An 18181-nucleotide genomic window follows, 5' to 3' on the forward strand; every position below is an offset into this window, starting at 1 on the left:
GTTTTCTTTGATGATTTCATGAAAGATGATGTCTAGGCTCTTCTTTTTATCATGGCTTTCAGGTAGTCCCATATTTTTTAAATTGTCTCTCCTGGATCTATTTTCCAGGCAGTTGTTTTTCCTATGGGATATTTCACATTATCTTCCATTTTTTCATTCTTTTGGTTTTATTTTGTGATTTCTTGGTTTCTCATAAAGTCATTAGCCTCCATCTGTTCCATCCTAATTTTGAAAGAACTATTTCCTTCAGTGAGCTTTGAACCTCCTTTTCCATTTGGCTAATTCTGCTTTTTAAAGCATTCTTCTCCTCACTGGCTTTTTGGACCTCTTTTGCCAATTGAGTTAGCCTATTTTTCAAGGTGTTATTTTCTTCAGCATTTTTTTGGGTCTCCTTTAGCAAGGTGTTGACCTGCTTTTCATGCTTTCCTTGCATCTCTCTCATTTCTTTCCCCAGTTTTTCCTCTACCTCTCTAACTTGATTTTCAAAATCCTTTTTGAGCTCTTCAATGGCCTGAGACCACTGAATATTTATTTTGGATGTTTGGGATACAGAAGACTTGACTTTTATGTCTTTCCCTGACGGTAAGCATCTGAAAAAATGGGAGGAGATATCTGTTCACCAAGAAAGTAACCTTCAATGGTCTTATTTTTTTCCCCTTTTTTGGGCATTTTCCCAACCAGTTACTTGACTTTTGGGTCCTTTGTCAAGATTAGGGTATACTCTGGGGACCTGTAAGATCTCAGTTCCTCCAAGGTGGCACAATCAAGCATGTACTGGTCTGGGCACAGGGAGGGGTTTTTGTGTCCAGAATCTTAGCAGACTTTCCTCTCCACAGGCACCTGACCTCCAGTTCCACCAAGCTAGCACTGGGGGAGTGGGATTCAGTCAAGCTGTGGGGGCAGGGCCACCATTCAGTGCGAGAGAAAGACTAACTCCCTCAGTGCCCCTAGGGGTTTTTATGATCCAGCAATGGTCTTGGGCTGCTGTAGGGGCTGCCGTGAGATCTGCAGCCACTGCCTGAGGTTGTGCTATGGGAAGGCCCTTCTCCCTTCCTGGCCAGCTGAAAAAACTCCGTCACTGACCTTTGGTGCCTGTGGGTTGAGGGATTTGTGAACCCGCTGTTACTGGGACTGGAGATTCCACCCCCGAGGGCTGTTCGCGAGTTGCGCTGAGGCCAAGGCTGGGTTGGGCTCCGCGTTCTGCTCCGTGTTTGGTGCAACTGACGTTTCCTGTGGGCCTCTCAGGTCACCCTGGGCTGGAAATCTCCTCCACTCTGTTGTTCTCCACTTCTGCTATTCCAAAATTTGTTGAGAGTCTTTCTCTACAGGTATTTTATGGGTCAGGTGGGGAGACCCTGCTGCATGTGTGTATTTCTACTCCGCCATCATGGCTCTGCCTTGTCCATATACTTTTAAAGTTATGAATGTTAGATTTATATTTACTTCATTTTCTCTCTTTTTTTCTTAATTAGGCATCCTCTATCCTTTTTCTCTGTAAAGATATCACTTAGTTTCCTTCATTACCCTAATTTCACTGGCTCTCTTACCTTCCACCTTCAACTGGTACTCCCACATTCAGTTTGTTGCTTTTCTCTCTAGTTTTAAAGTTTTGCCTAACTTGATTTCTCTTTCTTTTTTTTATCTAATTCTTTCCCTATCTTTTCTCTCAAGTAATCAAGTAAAATTCCCCATCAGCTTCTATTCTTCAGCTTGTTTGTTTTTTCTTTTTTCTTCTGAACCCTTTTTTTCTTTCCCTCATTTTCTTCATTATTTCTCTTCACTTTCTTTTTACTCTAGACTTTTTTTTTTATTCATGGTCCTACTACATATTTATTTTTCTTCAGTTTATGTATTCCTCATGTAATTAAAGGTCTGGAGGTCCCTATTTTTAATTCCTTCTTCTAAACAGTTTCTATTTTAGTGCCTTGTAGATATTGTTCCCATCTCCCTTCTTGCAGGAGATAGTGAAGAAAAAAGTATGGCCCAATAATAAAAATTTTCCAATAATAAAAATAATGGTATCTCTAAGCACCAAAGCCATTACAAAGTTCTCTTTTCCTCCCAATCTCTCTCTCTCTCTCTCTCTCTCTCTCTCTCTCTCTGTCTGTCTCTCTCAGAACATTCTGCAATTGGACTCCCTTCAACCTGAGAATCAAAATGTCTCCTTTTTCTTTTTCCCTATTTTGATGCCTACCTTTGTTACCTCACCTAATTTCCTTTGGCTCTTTTCTTCCTGGGAGACTATAGGAAGTATGTTCCCTCCATTGCTTACCATTGACTTTATTAGGCTATATGATACATTACCCTTTATCTTCTACCTCCCCATGTCCCCTCTCATTCTGCAAATAAACTGGATTCATCATATCTAGGGGAGTGTTATGGAATGTATTGTTAAGGTCTATTCATTTAGCCTTAATTCTTCCATCTAAATTGTCCTTTCATCTGTGTACTTTTAGAAAGCAATCTCCCTGTAGAGTTTTTGTTGTTTTTGCTTTTAGTCTATTGGTGTTTTATTTTCTTCGTAGTTACCCACTTCTCTCCCCAGGTAATTTATTACATTTATGTCTTCTTTGGACTTTCTACTTTTTTATATTTCCATCATTTAGAGAGTTTACAAAGAACATAATATGATAATGTCTGGTTTTCTTTGTAGGAATGCTTCAAATATCTTTTTATTAAAAGTCAGTCTTTTTTTCATTGAAAATTAGGCTCGAGTTTGCAGAGTATGCTACCAGGAGCTAAATTCTGAAGCCCTTTTGTTTTGTAGAATGCATTATTCCATTCTTTTCTGCATTTTCTGGTAGGTACAGAACAATCATGTGTTATTTGAATTTCCTTTCTTTTATATCTGAAATTCTTTCTTCAGAATTTGTTGTCACTGAAACTAAAATTTGATCACTATGTCTTTTGGACTTTAATGCACAGGGCAATTTCTGGTGATGATCTGTGGATTCTTTTGATAGGCACTTTATTTTGTGCTCAGAAGTTCTAAGCAGTTTTCTTACATTATAATATTTTGATTTTATGACATTTTGGGAGATCTAATGTCTCTACGCATTCTATTTTTGAGATCATTATGCTTTGCTTGCATAGAGATGATTTCTTTCAACATCACTGCTTTTTGCACTTTTTTTCCAGACTATCCTTCACTGTCATGAATTTGCTTTCTCAATCCATTGTTCTCTCTTTTGTTACCTTGGTAAGACTTGTCACCACAGATTCAAATTTTTTTTAAAAATTCTGCCAATTATTTCTGCTATGGCAGTCATAAATTCTGTTTTCTTAAATCTTATTTTTCTCTTGAACCATTAGAGGATATGCCATGCTCTCTTGGGAATCCACAGGCTCCTCTGCCTTATTGAATGTTGATTTATTTTCTCTTGTCTATTTTGTTGGAGATCCTTTAGATGATCTGGTGACCAAATTCCCTTCTCCTTAGTATCTTCCCTGTAGGTTTATCGCCTTGTGCTCAAAGTTCTTTACAAAGATTTCTTCTTATTAAGATTTTCAATAATTTTAGTCTTTTCCCCTTCATATTCCCTTCTTGTTCACTTTCTGACTCCTTCCACTTGAAAGTAGTTTCCTTATGGGATGGACTTCAAAACACTATGAGATTCTTCCCATCTTGGAGAATTCACATTTCATTCACATGACCTTGGTCCCATGTGACTTCTAGAGACACTGACCTTAGCCAGATCCAAGTCCCCTTTGTTAGGCCTGATAAAGCCCCACAAATATTCTGTCATCTTACCCTAGTTCCCACTGTTCTTTAATTCTCAGGTTGATCAAGACAGAAGAAAAGCTTTCCACATTTTTATATCTCCACCTATGCACCATAGAGTAGGGGTAGGGAGCAGAGTTGTGTTCTGCTGCAAGCCTCTAGGATGGGTTGTATAGCTCTATCAGATCATAGTCGCTAATAAGGGAGGGAGTGTTGAACAAGTTAGGGATAAGGGAGTAGCTTTTCTATGCTGTTAGTTCATAGATTTCTTCTTAGCTCAATACAGTTCTTGGTGTCTTAAATCAAAACCCTCTGAAGTGCAGCTGGAAGAGTCAAATGTAATTGATAAATATTTAACAAAATCAATAAAAATATAACAAAACATAGATAATGTCAATATGTGGTTTTTAAAGTCAATATGTGCCCATGAGGATCCTTATGTATGGTTTGGTGGTCCTCATTTCTATTTAAGTTTGACACAACTATCTTAGATCATGAAGAGAAGTGTAATTCTATTATTTCTTGTGCATAATTCTTGTTTTGGAGAGTTTTAACAGGTCATGGTAATAGAAGAAAATGTCTAATTATCCATCTTGTTTTTCATATGACCCAGAAGTTGGGAACATTCAAGAAATACAAAGTAAATCAACTCTAAGGTTCCACTTCATACTTATTAGATTGGCAAAGAGGATAAAAAAAGGAAAATGACAAGTGATGGAAAGGCTATAGGAAATCAGGAAAATGGATCCATATGAACAAGAGTATTCACAGAAGTCATTTTTTGTGATAGCAAAGAACTGGAAAATAAGGGTGTATTGATGAACTGGAGAAATACTAAAGAAATTATGGTATAAGAATTTAATGGGGGAGCCAAGATGGAGGAGTAGAAAGATGCACATACTCTAGCTCTTCCCCCACAATCCAAAAAATACCTGTAAAAAATGACTCTCAACAAATTCTAGAGCAGCAAAAGCCACATAATGACAGAGTGAAAGAGATTTCCAGCCCAAGTAGCCTGGAAGGCCGACAGGAAAAGTCTATAGCACAGGGTACAGAGTGGAGTGCAGCCCAGCCTTGGCCGTGCAGCATGGAAAGGAACAAGACTGGAACAGACCTCGGGGGTGGAATCTCTAGCAGCAATGGAGATTCTCAGATCCCTCAATCCACAAACGCCAAAGGCAGTTTCAAAGGTCAGTGCTTTTTTACCTAAGTCGCAAGGGAGCAGGGTCCTCCCCTAGTCCCAACCCCAGGTGGTGGCAGTGGCTGCGGCAGCACAAGCAGCAATGGCACAGCAGCATCCATTTGTGAAGCTCTCAGCCTAAAGCCCCCGGGCGAATTGAGCAGCTGATCTGAACCTCAGCCATGAGCATGGTCCTGGAGCATGGAGTCCTGGAAGCAGTTGTGGAGAGGGAATTCTACTATTTGCAGACTCTGGGCAGAAAAGATTTGGTAGCTCCCAGACTAGTGTGCAGGCCCTTGATTGTGTCACCTTGGAGGAACTGAGAACTTACAGGTCCCCAGAGTACACCCTCTTCCTGACAAAGGACTCAAAAATCAAATAACTGACTGGGAAAATGGACAAAAAAGGGAAAAAAAATAAGACTATAGAAGGTTACTTTCTCAGTGAACAGGTATTCCATCCTTTCAGATAAGGAAGAACAATGCACACTTTCAGAGGAAGTCAAGGCTTCCATAACTTCCAAAGTAAATATGCAGTGGTTTTAGGCCATGGGAGAGCTCAAAAAGGATTTTGAAAATCAAATAAGAGAGGTGGAGGAAAAGTTGGGAAGAGAAATGAGAGCGATGCAAGAGAAAAGCAGGTCAACACCTTGCTAAAAAAGACCCAAAAAAATGCTGAAGAAACTACCTCCTTTAAAAATAGGCTAACTCAATTGGCAAAAGAGGTCCAAAAAGCCAATGAGGAGAAGAATGCTTTAAAAAGCAGAATTAGCCAAATGGAAAAGGAGGTTCAAAAGCTCACTAAAGAAAACAGTTCTTTAAAAATAAGAATGGAAAAGATGTAAGTTAATGACTTTATGAGAAACCAAGAAACTACGAAACAAAGCCAAAAGAATGAAAAAATGGAAGATAATGTAAAATATCTCATTGGAAAAACAACTGACCTGGAAAATAGATCCAGGAGAGACAATTTAAAAATTATGAGACTACCTGAAAACCATGATCAAAAGAGCTTAGACATCATCTTTCATGAAATTATCAAGGAAAACTGCCCTGATAGTCTAGAACCAGAGGGCAAAATAAATATTGAAAGGATCCGCTGATCACCTCCTGAACAAGATCCAAAAAGAGAAACTCCTAGGAATATTGTAGCCAAATTCCAGAGTTCCCAGGTCAAGGAGAAATATTGAAAGCAGCTAGAAAGAAACAATTTGAGTATTGTGGAAATACAATCAGGATAACACAAGATCGAGCAGCTTCTACATTAAGGGATGGAAGGCCTTAGAATATGATATTGAAGAAGTCAAAGGAACTAGGACTAAAACCAAGAATCACCTACCCAGCAAAACTGTGTATAATACTTCAGGGGAATAAATGATCTTTCAATGAAATAGAGGACTTTTGAGCATTCTTGATGAAAAGACCAGAGCTGAAAAGAAAATTTGACTTTCAAACACAAGACTCAAGAGAAGCATGAAAAGGTAAACAGGAAAGAAAAATCATAAGGGACTTAGTGAAGTTGAACTGTTTACATTCCTACATGGAAAGATAATATTTGTAACTCTTGAAATTTTTCTCAGTATTTGGGTTGTTGAAGGGATTGTATACACACACACACACACACATATACAGACAGTTGTATATATACAACTCACAGGGTGAGTTGAATAGGAAGGGATCATATCTAAAAAACTAAAATTAAGGGGTGAGAGAGGAATATATTGGGAGGAGAAAGGGAGAAATGGAATGGGGCAAATTATCTGTCATAAAAGAGGCAAGAAAAAACTTTATCAATGGAGGGGAAAAGGGGGGAGGTAAGAGGGAAAAAGTGAAGCTTACTCTCATCACATTTGGCTCAGGGAAAGAATAACATGCACACTCAATTAGGTATAAAAAATCTACCTTACACCACAGGAAAGGAGGGGAGAAGGGGAGAAGCAGGGTGGGGGGGGATGATGGAAGGGAGGGCAAATGGGAGGAGGGAGCAATCAGAAGTAAACACTTTTGTGGAGGATCAAGGTGAAAAGAGAGAATAGAAGAAATGGGGGGCAGGATAGGATGGAGGGAAATATAGTTAGTCTTATACAACATGACTATTATGGAAGTCATTTGCAAAACTACACATATATGGCCTATATTGAATTGCTTGCTTTCTCAGTGGGGATGAGTGGGGAGGGAGGAAGGAAGAGAAGTTGGAACTCAAAGTTTTAGGAAAAAATGTTGAGAATTGTTTTGAGTGCAACTGGGAAATAAGCAATACAGGTAATAGGGTATAGAAATTTATTTTGCCCTATATGACAAGAGAGAAAATGGGGATAAGGGAAGGGAGGGAGGTTAGAAGGGAGGGCAGATTGGTGGTAGGGGTAATCAGAATGCTTGGCGTTTTGGGGTGGGGGGAGGGGAGACATGGGGAGAAAATTTGGAACTCAAAATTTTGTGGAAATAAATGTTGAAAACTAAAACTAAATAAGTAAACATTAAAAAAAATAGAAGAAAATAAATAATATATTGCAAGTTAAAAAAAAATTAAAAATGAAAAGACTGTTCAGATAACCAGGAGGTTGTCAAATCACTCTGCTGCTTCCAGTGAGAAGACAACCCTATGGCCTGGGCCTTCTATTTGCAGGATTGTAACTGTAGCTCTCAGCCTTGAAAAGAGCTTGGCAGCCCTCATATCATAGGCATAAGTCTTCCCTGAACACACTCTACACCCTCACATAACTAGTAAGTGTCTGAGGTAGGATTTGAATGCAGGTCTTCCTGACTACAAGTTCAAAGTCCTCACCACTAGACAATTGTTTTTATCATTCAAGTTCTCTGGTTCTTCCATGGAGGAAGTTTCCCTGCTTCCCATGACTTTCTGGAGGTGGACAGTATCATTTCTCAGATATCTTCAGGGCATCAGCTCAGACAGGAAATGTGTCTGGTGTAGAGTGCCAGAATTACAATGAGGAAACTTTCCTGGCAAATCCTGGCTCTTCTCATTGATTGCTTAAGCTTGGGCAAATCACTTCATTTTCTCTAGCCTCAGTTTCTCCATCTATAAAATAGGGACAATAACACTTGCACAAAGCTGTTATGTCTTATAAAATTTCAACAAAATCCTGAGCAGGGATTAAGTGGATTGAACATGATAATTTGGGCTGGTTTGGTTGTGTATTAGAAGTAGTGGAGTGAATAGAGAGAGCCCTGAACTTGGAATCAGGAAGATCCTAGTTCAAATTCAGCTTCACATACTTACTAGCTGTGTGAACCTGGAAAAGTCAGTTAACCTAGGTTTGCCTCAATTTCTTTAAGTATAAAATAGGAATGATGACAATAACATCTACCTCACAGGGCTGTTGTGAGGATCAAATGAGATAATATTTGTGAAAGCACTTAGCACATGGCCTGGCACATAGTATACACTTAATAAATGCTTGGTGAGTGATTGACCAAAAAAAAAAAAAAGAATTTAATGGAACACTATTATGTTGTAAGAAATGATGAGGGAAATGGTTTTATAGAAAACTTGGGCAAACATAAGAAATTATACAGAGAGATGTGAGAAGAACCAAGAGAACAATTTATAAAATAATGACCTTATAACTCTACCCTGTAATGTACAGTACAATGTACTGATTGGTGAATCCTTGCCCAGAAAACTCATATCTTGAGAAGGCTCAGCTATACTGCTTACTTCACTTTTAGCTCACACTTCAATCTGGTCTACCTCTACAATGTCTGCCTTGCTTACTCTCCTTTCCTTACCACCTCTTACTTCCCGCTTCCTCCTTTCCTACTCTTCCTCATTCTAGCTATCTTTTATGCCTTGTTTTTCTCTATTATAATCTAAGGTCCTTGAGATTAGGGACTGTATGGAATATAGTAAGTGTTTAACACTCCTTCTATCTACTTATCTATCTTAAGAAATTTGATGAACACAATAACAACCCAATGGTCAATCACAATTCCTGAGAAACCCTAATGAAGTAAGATGTCTGCCTCTTAACAGAAAGTTGACGGACTCAGAATACAGAATACAACACATTTTTTTGGACACTGCCAATGTAGGAATCAGTTTTGATTGACTGAGTTTATTTGTTAGGATGATTTTGCAACAAAGAAAAAAAGAAGATAAAAAAAGTAGACAAAAGAATAAAGAAAAAGTGATTTAATTTTAAAGTGTTAATTTTTTAAAATTAAATTTAAAAAATTTATTCGATTTAGAGTTGATGTAAAAACTCTTCCATTTAAAAGAACTCTGGAAATGTCCTCCTGCCTAATGAAAAGGATAGGGTAAAGAGAAAAGTAACCTAGCAAAAGGTTTTAGAAAGCCTTCATGGTTCATATTTAGAGTAATTATTTCCCAGAATAATTCAAAAGCTAAAAAACATATGACAGTTGGCATCTTAAAAGAAAACAAATCATTACTAATTGCAGAATATTCAAAAATCATTATTGAAATCTTACTACAATATTTCATTAAAGGACCCTGAGATCTAACCAGTGCATCAAAATCTTCAGAAGATCCTCCTGAGTTATAAAGACTTTGAGTTCAGACTTAGTGACAGGCTGTCATCTGAAGACTAGCCTCACCAAATTCAGAGAGAATTTGGCTTCAGCATTGGCTTCAGATGATTCATTTTTCTAGCCACAGTAGCATACAAAGATCACCTGCTAAGGTAGGGAAACTATAGTCTCCACCATTTCTAATGATAAGTATTTCCCAACTTAAGACCAATCCTAGTAATATACACACAGAATCCATTAATGGATTCAGCTTCTCTGCTTCAGGAGACCTTTCAAAGCAGATGCTCTATTGACACAGTCCTCAAAAACTGACATGCCATGAAATATTCAAGTAGAACTAAACTATAATATTCTATATTCTCCAAATATGTGGACATATTTGGGGACAGCACAGAGCATCAGAATTAGAAAAACTGATTTAAGTCATGCCTCTGATACATGTTGACTAAATGACCCTAAGCAAGTCATTTAACTTTTCAGAGCCCCAGACAACTTTATAAGACTGTAAGTTCTAGAAAAGATGTTGATCTGCATTAGTGGAGGGAGGTTTCTCGGTTCCTTACAGTAACAAAATAATAGCTGAGAAGTCCTCTACCACCTCTACAAAATTCACTGAAACATAATTGTGCCAAATTTACTTACGTGTTAGATCTTAAACAATCTTTTCTAACTTGAAGTAACCCCTACTTTGGATGCTGAGAATACTGAAATCAACACCATATTAATATAAAAACATTAACATGACACAATCAAACATTAGGTCTTCATCTCATACTAAGTTCAGAGTATAGGGATCTTAGATAAAATAGATACCACTCTCTTGAGTCTGACATTATTTAGATCCCTAGTGACTAGAGGCAATAGCAGTAAGCCCAAATAGAACTAATTTTGATTGGTACATAAATGGATTTGGAATTTCTCTCCAAAGAGCCTGAAAAGTACCACTTCTGAGAATCTTATCTATGCTCTCCTAAAATTCACCAATGAGGGGGCAGCCAACATGATGTATGAGTTCCTCAATTTCTCCTGACAAATCAAAGGGACCAGTGGAACAATTTGGCTATCTACCTGTCATTCTTCCCTTTTGCCTTAGGACTTATCTTCTCTTTCTGTTACACAATTACTTGATGACATTTTCTACTCCTTTTCTTTGGAATTTTTCATTATATGTTGTAACCTGTTCACACTCACCATGCTCCTTCATATTCCTATGTAATGTCAATCTTTAGTTCTTCAGAAAAACAATGGAAACAACCAAACCAAAATAATAAATAATCTAAAAATATTGTTCAACCAGTATTTGATATTATCAAATCAAAATGAGGCATGAAACAGGGAGATGCATGTTCACCAAAATATTTGCCACTGAGATGGAGGAAATTCAGCAGAGAGTCTAGGTGGAAGAGTGATTGCCAGTGAATCAGTGAGGTCTTCTAGATATTCTTGAATGCACGTGACATTGCACTGATCACAACATGCTCCAAGGCACTGCACTCACCTCAAGCAGATCTCTAAGCACTCAAAGAAATTTGGTCTTTACATACACACTGGAAAGACCAAATGGATGGACTATTGCCCAGATTTCAAAATGCATCTGATTTGGATTATAACTTGCTCAATAGTATGCATATCTAGGACAAACAATAAGCAGGACTGAGTTGAAGAGGGGGTAGAGAGGAGACTGGATTGCTTGTAAAGAAACTACAAGCAGTTTTACTGCACATAAGCTTCATATCACAGCACAGGCCCATCTTTTCAATAAAGACATTTTACTGGGGCTACTGTATAGCAGTGAGACCAAGAACATATGCTACTGACTAAATAATTGGTTTGCTTTGTTTAGCATATTTATGTTTTGTGTTTCTTCTCTGGTACTGATATACACTGTCTAATTTCAATGACTTACAAAACAAGATGACTACATTGTTTCCTCACTAATGAGGTACTTTACTATTCCCTCTTAGTAATAAAGATTAAAACTTGAAAGAATGGCATATATGGATGTATAAAATAAAAATACTGGAATTTTGCATGATACACTTTCTATTATTTTTTGGGTATCAATCTCAGCTAACATTTAATCAGTTCAACAAACTTTAAGAACTTATTGTGCACAGGACATTAAGTTAGACATGAAGTAGGGGTTGGTGCAGGGGAGAACATACTTAAGAATAGTCACTCCAAAAAAATGCACACAAGACACACTTCTAAACTTAATCTGCATTATTAACATTTTCTCTATCACTTTCAAGTCTAGACAATCAACAAAATAAACCCCAATTTATAGCATTTGCTGATTTCCAAGGTGTATATGCTCACACTGAAAATTTAACAGTGTAAATGCTCAGAATAAAAATGTAACAGTTTAGCTTGTTCAAACTGGCTCAGTCACACCCCTGGGTTATGCAGCAATAAAGATGGAAGTCATATTACAGTCAGTTAATCAACAAGCATTTTTTCAGCTTCACCTATGTGCCAGAAATTTTGCTAAGTATGAGGGATACAAAGAAAAGAAAAGAAAAAAGACAGCCTCTGCTCTCAGGGAGCTCAGTTTATCAAACAACATAAGAACAATTATGGTCAAACACGACATAGACAGTTAAAATTGAAGATAACAGAAGAAAGATACTAGTATTAAAAGGGATCAGGAAAGGCTTCTTGTAAAAGGTAGAATTTTAGGTAGGATTTGAAGTCAGAGAAATCAGGAGACAAATAAAAAGGGAAATCATTCAAGGCAGAGGAGACAATAAGTGAAAATACCCAGTCTGCAGACTGAGTGTCCTGTGAGAGGAAAAGAAAAGAGGTCAGTTGTCACTAGATCACAGAGCATATGAGATATAAGGTGTGTGTGCGTCCTTTGTTGCTGAAGAAGACCATGCCATCAGAGAAATAATGACATGACTTGCACTTGGACTTTGTTTTGAGTGAGTGAGGGCTGTGCTGGTCACCAGCCTCACTTCTCCTCCAGAGCCATCTCAATCCAGTGGCCAGATATTCATCAGGATGACTGGAGATGACCCAAGAAGGGGCAACTGGGGCTAAGTAATTTGCCCAAGGTCACACAGCTAATGAGTGTCAAGGGTCTGAGGTGAGATTTGAACTCAGGTCCTCCTGATTCCTACACTGGTGCTCTATCTACTGCACCACCTAGCTGCCCTCTGAAGTGTAAGGAGACTCAAAATGTAGGAGGGGGGAAAGTTACAAAGGGTTTTGAACAGCAGAGAATTTTAAATTTGATCTTCAAGGTGATAGGGAATTAGTAAAGTTTATTAAAGGGGGCGGAGGGTGTGACACAGTAAGAGTTACACTTTAGGAAGATCAATTTGACAGTAGAGTAGAGAATGGAGTAGAATAGGGAGAGATCTGATTAGGTTTGTAGCAGTGTCAGAGATAAGGGTGTATACATGAGAGATGTTGGGAAGTATTGGATATACAGAGTTACAGAGAGTGAGGAGTAGAGGATGACACCTAGGTTGTAACACTAGGTGACTTGGAAGATGGCAATACTGATAATAGTTGGAAAGTTAGGAAGATGGAAGAGTTTAGGGGAAAACATAATAAGTACAATTTGGGACAACTTGTCTTTAAGTTAAAGTCTACAAGACACAGAGTTCAAGAGGTACAATAGGCAGCTAGGGATACTAGACTGGAAGTTAAGAGAGAGGTTATGGGTGGATAAACAGATTTAGGAATCATCAGCATAGAGATAATACTCATGGGAGCTCATGAGACCACCAAGCAAAACAATACAGAGAGAGAAGAGAAGAGGGCCCAGGGAAGAGTGTTGGGAAATATCCACAGTTAGTGGAAGTGACTTAAAGATCCAACAAAGGAGACTAAGGAGTGGTCCAACAGGTACATGGAGTTCTTACTGGAAAAGGTTGGAGAGAAAATAACAGCATTGGGCAGAAACATTTTTTTCCCCAAAATTTGACTGGAGAGAAGAAAGAAGGAAGGATAAAGTAGGTATCATATTTTTAATATTTTTATGAAGTCATTAATTTGCTCTACTCCTATTATGGATGGGCCAAGGACAGTTGACTAGACTCTTTGCTGATGATGGCTGCTATGTCAGGAAATCTTGCATTGCATCTACTACAGATCCCTCATGTGAACCAATGTAATAGGGCAGGACACTATAAGATGAATTACACAAAAACATTCACCCATAAATAGTAAGAGCTTGCACAAAGAATTACTGAGGATATAAAGAATTACTGAGGGCCAAACTCTAGAATGATCTGGTTCAAATTATTAAATTTTAATGGATCTGTTATCTCATTGGTGTGGACATTTTTTCTGTGGATATAGATAATTGCCCCCATTTTTTTTCATTCTATGAAATGCTTGCCCAAATATTTCCATAAATCTTCCATCTCCTCAAAATATGGAAGACTTCTCCTTAGTTTTTTTAGGATTTTTTTCAGGTTATCAATTAACAGAATCCTAGAGCTCACTGTTAAGGAGAAGAAGATGGCATATGTAAGCAAAACAGTTACTTTTTAAAAATAATTTTTATTAATATACTTTTATTTTTACATCACCTATATTTCCCAGTATAACTCCTTTCCCTTCCCAAAGTCATATCTTATAATAAAAATTAAAAAAAAAACCAACAAAAAATGTTCTTGTAATTCTGAATGGTAACAATGCCTAAGGAATGAGAGTTGATATCTAACATATTTAATCTAAGGAATCAAGAATCTGCATCTTTACAATACCTGTAGGCTTTTTTCTTCTGTTTTTTTAACCAAGGTTTTAATATATCAGTTTTCTTTACTGATTTTCAAATGCATATTAACAATTGACACAAACTGTAAAGTCTTCAAAGTAACATATTATAAGTATAAGAATCTTTTATTTTCAACTAGTATCAATCATTTTGCAAGAATATGGAAAATAATTATAAGACAGGACATCAATGCCACTATTTTCTAACTGTGGTTAAATATTTCCTTATTACATCAACATTAGACAAACCAATAAACTTTCATTCACTAAAACAATGTGTGACTACAACATTATTGGCTGAGTAAACAATCTTATTTTAAATGAAGACCTACAAGATGATATAATTTATAGATATTATAATTAATATGTATATACAAATAATCGATTAAAGAACAAAAAAAAAATCTTATATGTGTGGGCAACATTTATTTTTGAGAAATACTCTTTCATTCTAATTATAACACCTAAAAGATAAAACATTCTGGTGGCTTTTCTTTTAAAAGCCTTTAGTTTTAATTCATGCTCTCTATCAAATGATTTACATCCATGATCAAAACATGAATACAGTCTATTTTTTTAACGAAAGATAATTTCTGGGAAACAATATAAATAAATGCACAGAATAATGGCATAAAACAGAGAAAAGTTAAGAAAAAACCATTAATAAATACAAACTACTAAGTTGCCATACTATGATATTTAAATGTATTTTAAATATTGGAATACCTTTCTGTAATAATAATATATAAGCCTGTTATGTAAGAAATTCAAGATAATTAAATTAACTATGTGCCACTCCTTAAAAAAAGGAAAAATATCATTTCTAAAACCCTTTTCCTTTTTGCTTACAATGGCACTACCATCCTCATTCTGGCTACCATCCCTTCTTAAGGACTACAGCAATTGTCTTCTATCTCTAGACATTCTCGTTACTAATGTCTTTACCCAAATGCTTGAATAATTAGATACTTGGAAATAATCATCATGTCCCCCCACGTCTTCCCTTTTTAGGCTAAACATTCCCAGTTTTTTTGACTGACCCACAAAAGATATGAACTTCAGATTCTCAGTTATCAGATTTGCTCTCCACAAACACTTGGACCTCCTATGGAAATGCTCTTCTCCAAGTCCCTGACAATAGTGGAGAATACCCCCAAGTGTGTTAAGGGTGTTTGTCACGCTTGGCTGCCTACTGGAATCACAGTGTTAGAAAGTCAGAAGATTGCAGTGTAAAAAATTTTGGACTCAAAGTCAGAAAACCTGGAATTGAACTCTAAGCTCTGCTCCTTACTGCCTGGGTGACCTCACCTTTGTATTTCTAGACAGCAGTGTCTCAGACAATAATGCTCCCTTAATGTTTTCTGAAAGGGCAGTTAGGTGGCAGAGTGACTAGAGCGCCAGACCTGGAGTCAGGCAGATTCATCTTCCTGAGTTCAAATCTGGCCTCATATACTTACTTGGTGTGGGATTCTGGGCACATCATCTAACCTTATTTACCTCAGTTTCTCATCTGTAAAATAAGCTAGAAAAAAAAATGACAAACTACTCTAGGAACTTTGCCAAGAAAACCCCAAATGGGGTCATGAAGAATTGGACACAACTGAAACAACTCAACAATGTTTGTTGAAATGAAACAATAAAGTCACATAATTGTCACCTCACATTTCTACAGCACTTTGAGGTTTACAAAGTATTTATTCTTTTTGGTCTGTGAGGTAGATAATATAAATTATCCCAATTTTACTGGTGAGAAAACTGAGTCTTGAGAAGTTAAGTCACAGTCATATAGTTTGGAAGTCATAGAGTAAAGACTGAAACCTAAGTTTTCTGACACTCAAAACATTACAGAAGACAGTTAAGAGAAATCCAATTAAAGAAAAAGATGCAAAGAAGAGACATAAGAGAGAGAAAATTTATATAAGTAAATAGAATAATCAGATAGCAACCAACCTTTGTCACAGTAGCCAGTTGTGGGGCTTATCATCAACACAAGCACACTGACTTTTATCCTCTCTAACCTCTCTGGGCAAGCTCTCAATCTCCCAGGTTCTTACCTTGGCATGACTCTGGGGCAGTGACTGTGATGAAGAGGAGGGTGTTTAAATGGAGGGTGTTTTCATTTTGGGTGGGATTGTAGGAGTATGATAGGAAAACAGATGGGCTGTGAGATCACAGATCTCATTACATTATCATTCATACAAAATCTGCCTTTCTTCTAAGCTATACTGTTACCCTCAAGAGTACCACCTTTCTTCCATTCCCTAAGGTTCACAACCCCAGTATCATCCATGACTTCTCACTCCTCCTCACACCATATATGCAATAAGTTGTCAAATCTTGGTTCCTATCTCATATCATTTCTCTCTTGCCTTTTCTCTATTTATATTGCCATTACCTCAGTTCAAGATCTTATTACTTCCTTTCTGAACTACTGCACTAGCCTCATATTTGGTTACCCTGTTTTAAGTCTCACTGGTTTTCAATTCATTAGCCACAGAGATGCAAAAGTGATTTTCCTAAAACACAGGTCTGACCAACTACTACCCTATTCAATAAGCATCAGTGCTACCTGACTGACTTTATGATCAAATAGCATTTTATCTCTATCTCATCCTTTAAAAATTTCTATTTTCTTGCCTAAGTTTTATAAGCATTGGTATAATGCAATGTACGTATAATTTATGTATTGGTATAATGCAATGTACATATAATTCATAATTTATAAATAAACTTATACATATGGATGCAAGCTCAACAATTTTTTACAGATGAGTGAGAAATCAAAAACACTCGGAGGAAACAGGTCTTTACAAGGGTGATAAAAGCCTGAATAAGGGTCATGGTCATGTGAGTGGCAAAAAGGGAACAAATGTGAAAGATCTGAGTAAGTAGAATTGGCAAAACTTGGCAAGTGATTGGATCTGAAGTTGAGGAGAGAGTGAAGGACAACTTTCAGGTTTGTGAATCTGATGATTGGAAGATCTTGGTATCCTCCTTAGAAATAGGTTAGTTTGGAGGAGAGATGGGTTTAGGAGTCTGCTTAACTTTGGATATGTTGAATGTGAGATGCCAAAGGTACATGGAGGTAAAGATGTTCAATAGGTCTTGGCAAAAAAGGACTGAAGCTTACAAAAACAGTAGAGATGGACAAATTAATTTTGGAGTCACCTACACAGAGATAAAAACCGAGCCCATATCAGTTGATGAGACTACCAAGAAAGAGTAAGGAGGCTGAAAGTAGAGGACTTAAGCATAATTTAAAACAGTGTTATCCCATTGTCATTTCAGGGTTGCTCAACAAAATAGGAAAAAAAAGACTAGCACACTGAGAATGTATTAAAAGAACTTATTCACAAGACAAGGTACCTTATTATTTTTAACTTAGTGTGAAAATATACTTAAAATTCTAAGTAAACACAAATTCTTTATGAAGCCAAAGTTCAAATTCCAACATTGTGGTTGAATAAATCAAAAGAAAAAATTTCCAAAATATACAATATACTTTTTAATATATTATTTTAAAAACAGCACTTGATAGAAAAAGTATAGTTTAAATAATTTAACATACAGGAATAAAAGCTTCCAAAAAACAAGATTTAGCAAAGAAACATCAAATAATATATTCTATTCTACATGTCCCTTTTTGGAAACAAGCAAAAAAGAGAGTATGGGCTAAAGAGCAATACAGATGTATATTTAGAAGGCAAGGGAAAATGTCTTAAGCAAACCAATTTATTTAAATAAGAATTTGTTATTAATAAAAAGAGTTCTTGTTAAATGGAAGAAAATGCTACCTTTTTCTAAGTCATGATAAATAATTTTTGCAAAGCAAGCCACACATAAAGTCGGGGATGAATAGAATAGCTTTTTTCTACAGAAAGATTTTCGAAGAACAGTATACCAAAAAGGAAAAGAAAAACATATAAAACTGTACAAATACTACTTGCAGTTCCACATCAAACCACTGCAACCTGTTTTCAGGAAAGAAAATGCTATTGGTCATGTCTGCCATATTTCTCAGTAATCCCCTTCAGAAAC

General features: G+C 36.8%; 1 protein-coding gene across 6 annotated transcripts in view; it reads right to left on the minus strand.

The window, feature by feature from the left end:
• The window catches only part of LRRC28 (leucine rich repeat containing 28), a 180728-nt gene that overhangs the window by 119567 nt on the left and 42980 nt on the right, over positions 1 to 18181 (minus strand). The window lies entirely within an intron of this gene.

The sequence above is a fragment of the Notamacropus eugenii genome, chromosome 1 (assembly GCF_028372415.1).
Source record: "Notamacropus eugenii isolate mMacEug1 chromosome 1, mMacEug1.pri_v2, whole genome shotgun sequence".
NCBI lineage: Eukaryota > Metazoa > Chordata > Mammalia > Diprotodontia > Macropodidae > Notamacropus > Notamacropus eugenii.